The sequence below is a fragment of the Callospermophilus lateralis genome, chromosome 7 (assembly GCF_048772815.1).
Source record: "Callospermophilus lateralis isolate mCalLat2 chromosome 7, mCalLat2.hap1, whole genome shotgun sequence".
NCBI lineage: Eukaryota > Metazoa > Chordata > Mammalia > Rodentia > Sciuridae > Callospermophilus > Callospermophilus lateralis.
Window position 1 is genome coordinate 79,587,847 of NC_135311.1, and position 8,591 is coordinate 79,596,437.

The 8,591-nt window shown below is 33.5% G+C and overlaps 1 pseudogene; it reads left to right on the forward strand.

The window, feature by feature from the left end:
* Positions 1–1,833: 1,833 nt before the first annotated feature.
* On the forward strand, positions 1,834–2,643 carry LOC143404873 (nucleophosmin-like; annotated as a pseudogene).
* The last annotated feature ends 5,948 nt before the right edge of the window (positions 2,644–8,591 follow it).

An 8,591-nucleotide genomic window follows, 5' to 3' on the forward strand; every position in this document is an offset into this window, starting at 1 on the left:
TCTGCTGATAAGAGTTGATGGGAGCTCCTGATGGAACTGGAGAAAAGTGTGACTGGGGTTGAGATCTCTTTGTGTGTGTTCTTACTACACAACGATTGCATTTCACAATGTAGAAGATAACCCCATCTTGAACTAAGACAAGAATCTCTTTCTATTGTCACTTGTATTGATGCAGAATTAAAGCTCTAGGAACATGCTTCCTCTTTCCAGCATCCTCCTCTGGGTTTGCATTCCCAGAAGCATGCTTCCTCCTGGGTGTGCAGTCTCTTCCAGCACCAAAACCATCATGGAATTGCCCAAACCTTTTCCTCTTCATTTGTAAACTGCTTCACTTTCCTTTCCAGGTAAGAGTGAATCTGATGAGAGAGGTGATAATGCTTTGAAAACTGTGGATGGTGTCTAGGGTTGTCAGCTGCAATCAATATATTAGGACATATTTCATCATATTATGTTTTTTGGTTACATAAATATAGCTGTGATTTCTGTGGTCCTTTATTATCTATGACAACCCTCCTTTCTACATTTTGCAATGTGTTGTTTCTTTTTCAGTATATAACTGTATAGGAAAGAGAATGTTAGCTGAGCTTTATTTAATATACTTCTTCTACCTCAGGAGAATGTGTTGTGGGGCAGGTTGTAGATGCATCTGCTGAGGGAGACCTCTCCAAATCCAGAATAGCTACAACTTTGGAATATGACATAACATACCACAGATGGGATAGTGTTATTGTCTTCATGCATATAAGTGTGTTGGAAAATATGTTTCTTCATTGTATTTTATAGCTTGCCAATAGCAGCTAGACTCATCCCCCCCCCCTCTCTTTTTCTCTCTCCTCCTTTCTTTCTCTCCCTTTTACTTATTTATTTATTTTGGTCTGGGATGGTGAAAGGCAACTAATTTTTATAATTATCACCTTGGTGTTCCCTACAGCTTCATTCAATCTACATCATCTTGTCTGTTTTATTGTGATGCTCTTATAACTATATTGCTCTTTGACCCTTGAATTCTCAATATGATGCATATTTATTGTTATGATAGCTCCTACAGTTCAGTCAGAAGGACATGAGATTTGAACTGCTTTTCTTTATGTAGTGTTTTATTTTATTTGATTTTATTTTACATTTCTGGACAATTTGACCAACCTATGGATAGTTACATTATTTAAGGCTGACTAATGTCATCAAATCTTTTTCTTTTTCCTATAAACTGATTTAATAAGGATCAATCAGTTAACATCTTATATACAATGTTATTTTTTGAAACATGTTCAACTTTACCTAAAACAGTCGAGTTGTAATGACATTCTTATTTTTTAGAGTAATATTTTTATTATTCTTTCATATTTTGCATCTGGTTTTGTTTTCCTTGTAGATCAGAGACTATTTAAACTGTCAATGAAATATCTGCAACCCATTTATATTATTTTGCTTTATAACTATATAACTGAGATATAATTCACATACTATTTGGTTCACAGACTGAAAGCATCCAATTCCATGGATTTTAGTATCCTCATAGCATTGTGCAAATATCACCATAATATCTTTAGAACATTTTTATCACCCCCAAAAGAAACCCCATATACATTTAACAGTTACTTTCCACTTCTCCCCAACACAAGGCACACACTAATCTACTTTCTGTCTCTATAGATTTGGCTCTTCTGAACATTTCTTATAAATGGAAACTACCATATGTGATCTTTTAGGCTGTTTTCTTTTACTTACCACATAATTTCAAGATTAAACTATGTTCAAATTGTGCATCTCTTCTTTAGGGCAGCAGCCCATTTTCTGTCCATCTTATCTTCCACCTAAGTGTGCTACTACCCCATGGAAGATTCGATGGATATGGACATGAGCCTCCTGGGGCCCCAGAACTATCTTTTCAGTTGTGAGCTAAAGGCTGACAAAGATGATCACTTTAAGGTGGATAGTGATGAAAATGAGTAGCAGTTAGCATTACGAACAGTCAGTTTAGGAGCTGATGCAAAAGATGAGGTGTACATTGTTGAAGCAGAGGCCATGAATTATGAAGGCAGTGTGAATAAAATAACACTGACAACTTTGAAAATGTCTGTACAGCCAAGGATTTCCCATGGGAGTGTTGAAATCACAATACCTGTGGTCTTAAGGTTGGAGTGCAGTTCAGTTCTGAAACTGTGCATTTTAGTGGGCACCACTTAGTAGCTGTGGAGGAAGATGCAGAGCCAGAAGATCTGCACCTGGAGGTGATAGCAACATTCCCCAGAAAAAAAGTAAAACTTGCGCTGATGAAGATGATGATGATGATGAAGAAGATTATGATGAGTTTGATGATGAGAAAACTGAAGAAAAAACTCCAGTGAAGAAATCTATACAAGATTCTCCAGGCAAAAATGTACAAAAATCAAACCAGAATGTAAAAGAATCAAAACTATAAACACCAAGATCAAAAGGTCAAGAATCCTTCAAAAAACAGGAATAAAAACCCTAAAAGGACCTACTTCTGTAGAAGATATTAAACCAAAAAAATGCAAGCAAGTATAGAAAAAGATGGTCTCTTCCCAAAGTGGAAACCAAGTTCATCAATTGAAGAATTGCTTCTGGATGACTGACTAGGAGGCTGTTGAAGTTCTCTGGCAATGGAGGAAGTCTCTTTAAGAAAAACAGTTTAAACAATTTGTTAAAAATTCCTATATTGGGCTGGGGATATAGCTCAGTTGGTAGAGTGCTTGCCTAGCATGCACAAGGCCCTGGGTTCAATCCCTAGTGGAAAAACAACAACAACAACAACAACAACAACAAAAACCTTTAATTTGTTTCTGTAACAGTAACAGTTGATATCTGGCTGTTTTTTTTGTTTTTGTTTTTGTTTTTTTTTATGATGCAAAGTGAGAACGTTTCTCAAGGTGTTTGATAAATGTTGTCCAGGTTCCATTGCCAAGAATGTGTTGTCCAAAATGCCTGTTCAGTTTTTAAAGATGGAACTTCAACCTTTGCTTGGTTTTTGAGTATATATGAAATGTTAAATGATAGGACATAGTAGTAGTGGTGGCCAGACATGGAAATGATGGGGTGACAAAAATATACATGTGAAATAAACTCAGTATTTTAATTTAAAAAATCGATTCAACTATGTTAAAATATTCATGTTAATACATGGAGTATATACCAATACTTCATTTCTTTGCACTGACAAATAATAATATTCCATTATGTGTATATACCACCTTGTTTTGATCCAAAGATTAGTTCACAGACACCTGGGATTTGATTACTTTTTTGTTATTATGAATAATAGTCCTGTGAACAGTGTTATGAGCATTTATGTCCATGTTTTTATGGTAGCATATATTTTCATTTCTCTTGGGTATGTACCTAGGAATAGAAATGTTGGGTCAGCTGGGTATAGTTTTCCTGTAATCCCAGTGTCTTGGGAGTCTGAGGTAGGAGACTGACAAGTTCAAGCCAGACTCAGCAACTTAACAAGGCCCTAAGTAATTTAGTGAGACCCTATCTCAAAATAAATTATTAAGTAAATAAAAAGAACTGGAGATGTGGTTCAGTGGTTAATCACCCCTGGGTTCATTTATTCCCCCATATCAAAAATAAATAAAGAAAGAAATGCTGGTTCATATAGTAATTCTGAGTTAAAATTTATGAATAACTTCAACATGTTTATGCAAAGTTGTTCTGCCATTTTGTATCCCCATGAGTTTGTACAATGGATAGAATTTCTACTAATCTTAGTTAACACCACTTGTTAGTAGTATCTTTTTAAATTTTTCCCTTCTAATAAACATGAAATATTATATTATGGATTTGATTTGCATTTTTGTGATGGTTATTGATTTTTAGGCATCTTTCACATGCTTATTGAACATTTGTGCATCTTCTTTAGAAAAATGACCATTTAGGTGTTTTCCACATTAAAAAATTATATTGTCTTTTATTTATTATTATTGCCATTACTATTCTTTATATAAGTGATATACAATCATCTTATCATGTCTTTTCAAAATTTCCTTCTCACTCTGGGGTTGTCTTTTTATTTTTGGATAGTAGTAGCCTTTGAAACAAAAAAAATACTTTATTGTTTTGTTTTGATTTTTTAATTTTGATGAAGCCCAATTTATAAATTTCCACCCTTGTGTTCTTGCTGCTTTTGGTGCTATATCTTAGAAACTACTGCCTAATCCAAGGTCATCAAGAAGTGTGTCTATGTTTTCTTTACATTTTATACTTTAAGTTTTTACCATTAATTTTTTTATCTGTGTGAATTTTTATACATGTGAAAATATTGTACAACTTTATTCTCCTGACTATTATATCCAGTTGTCCTAGCAGCATTTGGTGAAAATACTGTTATTTCCCAAGAAACTTTCATCCTAGTGTAAATATAGCTTTGATCTTTAAATTTAAAGATCTGTGGAGTTTAATCACCAAATTATTATTAGCCGCATTTTATCAAGCATTAGATAATACCCATCTTCCTATTTTGTGTTGAATTTTATGAAACTTACCCTAAACTCAGGATTATTACAACATACTTAGTTCCTACATGAAATATTAGGTCTAAATAAGTTAACATTTCTTATATCACATATGATTGTCCTTTATTTGTCTCCTGTAACCTAATTTGTTATAAATTTTTCTCTTTCAAATTCTTACTGATATCAACTCATTGGTTATATATTTTCTGACCTCTTCCCTCTTTCTCTCTTTCTCATGCATATGATGATTCTAGGTATTCGAATCAAAGACATTATTCTCACATAGGATCTTCTACATTCATGACTTTTACTTTTTTTTCCCCCATAATATCTTTTTTTTTTAAAGAGAGAGGGAGAGAGAGAGAGAGAGAGAGAGAGAGAGAGAGAGAGAGAATTTTAATATTTATTTTTTAGTTATCAGCGGATACAACATCTTTGTTTTTTTTTTTTTTTTTTTTTTGTATGTGGTGCTGAGGATCGAACCCGGGCCGCACGCATGCCAGGCGAGCGCGCAACCACTTGAGCCACATCCTCAGCCCCCCCCATAATATCTGGAGAGTATGGCTTGATCCACATTCAAATACAAGGCTATTTTATTTTTTATTGTTGTTGTTTTTTTTTTTTTTTTTTTTTTTTTTTGCTTTATATTTTGTCTTCCTATTTCTTTTCTTAGGTACATTCTTTCCTATTTCTTGTTAGGTAAATTTTACTAAGAATTAGAAAATGCATTCCATTTACCACTTACTCCTAAAAACTTTCAATGTTCACAAAAGCTACTCCATCTGTCAAGCAGAGTTATTTTTAGTATGACTGTGAATACTAGAACTGATCTCTCCAATATTTTATTATACATTATTCCATATCTGCCTCTGAGATGATTAGGACAGGTGTGATACTTTAAATCATAAGCACGAGATTGCATTTGCAATAAGTACATAATTTTATTGTTTTTCACATCATCTTCTGCTACTATGGGTGGGGCTTTAAATAAATAATAGTAATAACAGTAAGAAGGAGAGATAAGGACAGTCCCAGGACACTTCTGCCAACTGCTCTCTGCACTAATAACCATGTATTCAAATTTCCATCTCCAACTCTCACAGATTGGTTTGGTCAATGCCTGCAGTTATGGAAGCATCTTTGTGATTTCCTGGAAACTATAAAAGTCTTTGCCTGGATCAGCAGCTGTTGGTCGAATGGCATTTCTACCTCTAACAGCAGCTTTCATGAATGCAGAAGCAATCCCCACTGGAGATCTAAAATGCTAAATCAATTTCTGTTTTAAAATCTAAACCAAAGTAACTGATGTTTGATGTTGCTGTTAAGAATTTTTAATTTTTCTAAAGCCCTTAGGGAGTCTCCGAGAAAGCCACTCAGAATGTGAGTGCAATTTATTGTCTGCATTGTATTAAGTGAAACTCTTTACATTCATTTGCTTTAAAGAGAAAGATACCCTATTAATGAGGTATTTTTCTTCATTTCTGGGTAATTATGTGGTTTGGAATGAAATTTGCCTACATCAAAGAGCAGTTTCTGCTCAATCCACAAAGATAGAACCCATACAAACATTACCAATAATGCTACTATCCTACTTGGGAATTTGGCAAACTTCAAACCTAATGAGAAACTCGGGAATTGACACTTCAAAATTAAAAAAGAATATATGCTTATTCCTTCACTAGTCTTCTACTGGAAGGTCAGAAGAGCCACACATATAGAAAGACATATATCTCCCTCTTGAAACTGTTGAAGTAGAATGCACTACACTGAAGACATCTTGCTAAATGCTTGTAAAGGTGATTCTGGCATTAAAGAAAGAAAGAAAGAAAGAAAGAAAAAGAATACTAACAAATTAACTGAGAAGAGTTTTCTTGAACTGACTTTCTTGTGGTATGAAAAACACTTTCTTCTATCTTTTGCAGCTCTAATGGGATATTTGCTTCTTCTTTCGGTTTAATCATGTACTTAAGGAGACCAAAATATGTATGTTTTGGTGTGTAGTAAGCATATTGAGCCCTATGCTATGCTTATAAGATTGACCTTTGAGGCCAGCAAAACTTTTGGATTCAATGTCAAGCAACAATATTTATAGCATATGTAACCATCAAAAATTATGTTTCAAGTTTCTTCATAGTTGTAATATAGATGTCATAATAATACATGTCTTAGGATTTTTGAGAATTTTAAGTGAGATAATGCATACTTAGTACATAACATCCTCCTTTGCATAATTTTGAGCTCACATCAAAACAGTATCTTTAATTATAGCTAAAACTGATGTCTGAAAAAGCTTATAGCAAAATCAGATTACAAGGTAAAACAAAATAAAAAATATAACTGTTTTGCATACTTAAGAGGGAAAAAAAAGAAACAGTATTTATTTTTTTTTCCATCCTGCATGACTTTATGTAGGATCATAAGACCTTCAGGTGACTATGTAGAAAGAAAATGTCTGTCATACTACAACACTGTTTGAAAAGTTCACAAGAAAAAGGTCAAATATGTTCCCAATGCAAATGGAATGTTTTCATTTTTAGTTAATTAGTTATACACTAGACGGTTGTAGCCTTCAAAAGTCTTCAAATGCAAAAGGAATGATTGCACGCTTTCAGAGATTCAGAGAATGGATGATTGGCTCCCTTTAACCAGATTTAAATTGTACCTAGCTTCTGCAAGTCAGGCACATGTACTGATTTAATAATTAAATGCCATATTCTCATTCCCTGTTCTACCCATGCATTTTTCCTCAGGCAGTGAATATGAATGTTGAAGAATTTGAGAGTCTAGACTTCAGTGGGTAGTCAAAATTGGTAAAAGAAATGTATTGTATGTCATGCCAAAACAAATCTAAGAGTATCTGCAGTTCTTGTGATTTCAATTTCAGCAAGACATACAATCCATGCTGGACGCCTCAAATGTCATGGAGGTTTCTGAAGAACTAAAACCTATTTCTTTTTGTCCCCATTATCTTAGTAACTGTTGAGGTTTTTTTTCTCATACAGTATTAGAGTTTTAAAATCATTTGGATGTTATAGTTTCATTCTCTCATTTTAAAGATGAGGAAATTGAAACACTAAGAAGTTAAATAAGTCATTTTAATTACGTACACATTTGATCCAAAGACCATCTTTCAGATTTAAAAAAAGTGTGATATTATTAAGAAATAAAATTCCATTCAATATAGCTATCTATGTCTATGTAAACTACATTATAAATATTTCCAAGGAATGTCTACTAAAATTATACATGCAGTCTTACAAAAATCATAAATATACAATATATATGTTTTTTATTGTGTGCTATATATGTCATATATTGTACATTATATGTATGCATTTGTACTCTTTTTCTGTACACACACATGCACACACACATATGTAGGCTTGTGCATTTATAAGTATATAAACTGCACAGCTCAGCATATGTGTTCGTAACTGGCACAGGTCAATATGTTTCAGGCACTATTTAATCTCTCAATTTCTAAAAGTCACTTCTTTGGAGCCAGACATTATTTCCTTCTACTTATAAGGACATATATGGCTAAAACCTGCTTTATCTCAATTTTTCTTAGAAATAATAAGATATAGCATTCATAAATTTTACACAAATATTTCTGGATCTGCAGAATTTACTTTATGTTCTATGACTATAAATGCTGAGGATAGGCAAAAAAATAAGTATATCAAAACAAATGACAAAGCAAGCAGAACAAAAAATAAGACTCTGTTTCATCTTAATCTCTATTCAATATGACTCAAACCAAGTGAAAGAGGACAGAGGAAGCCTAAGCCTCGTGACACTCTTTACACTCATCTCTTGAGTTTCAATTGTCCAAGAACTAACAATCCCCCAGTTTCTCAGTTACAGAGTAAAAATATTCAATCATATACTGTGGATGGAAAAACATATGGAGGAGGAGGAGGTGTCCAGCGTGTTTATGTCTCAGCAGACTGGTCAAAATGATACTTTCTGTGCATAACTAAAATGCCAAAAACACCTCTCCACATACATTGTAACCACACGTGCAGGCTGTGAATTATGCCTCTGATTGTATCTAGGTGCCTCCATAAAGAATAACTTAAGTAATTTTTATATAACTTGCTTTTTTTCAAAATA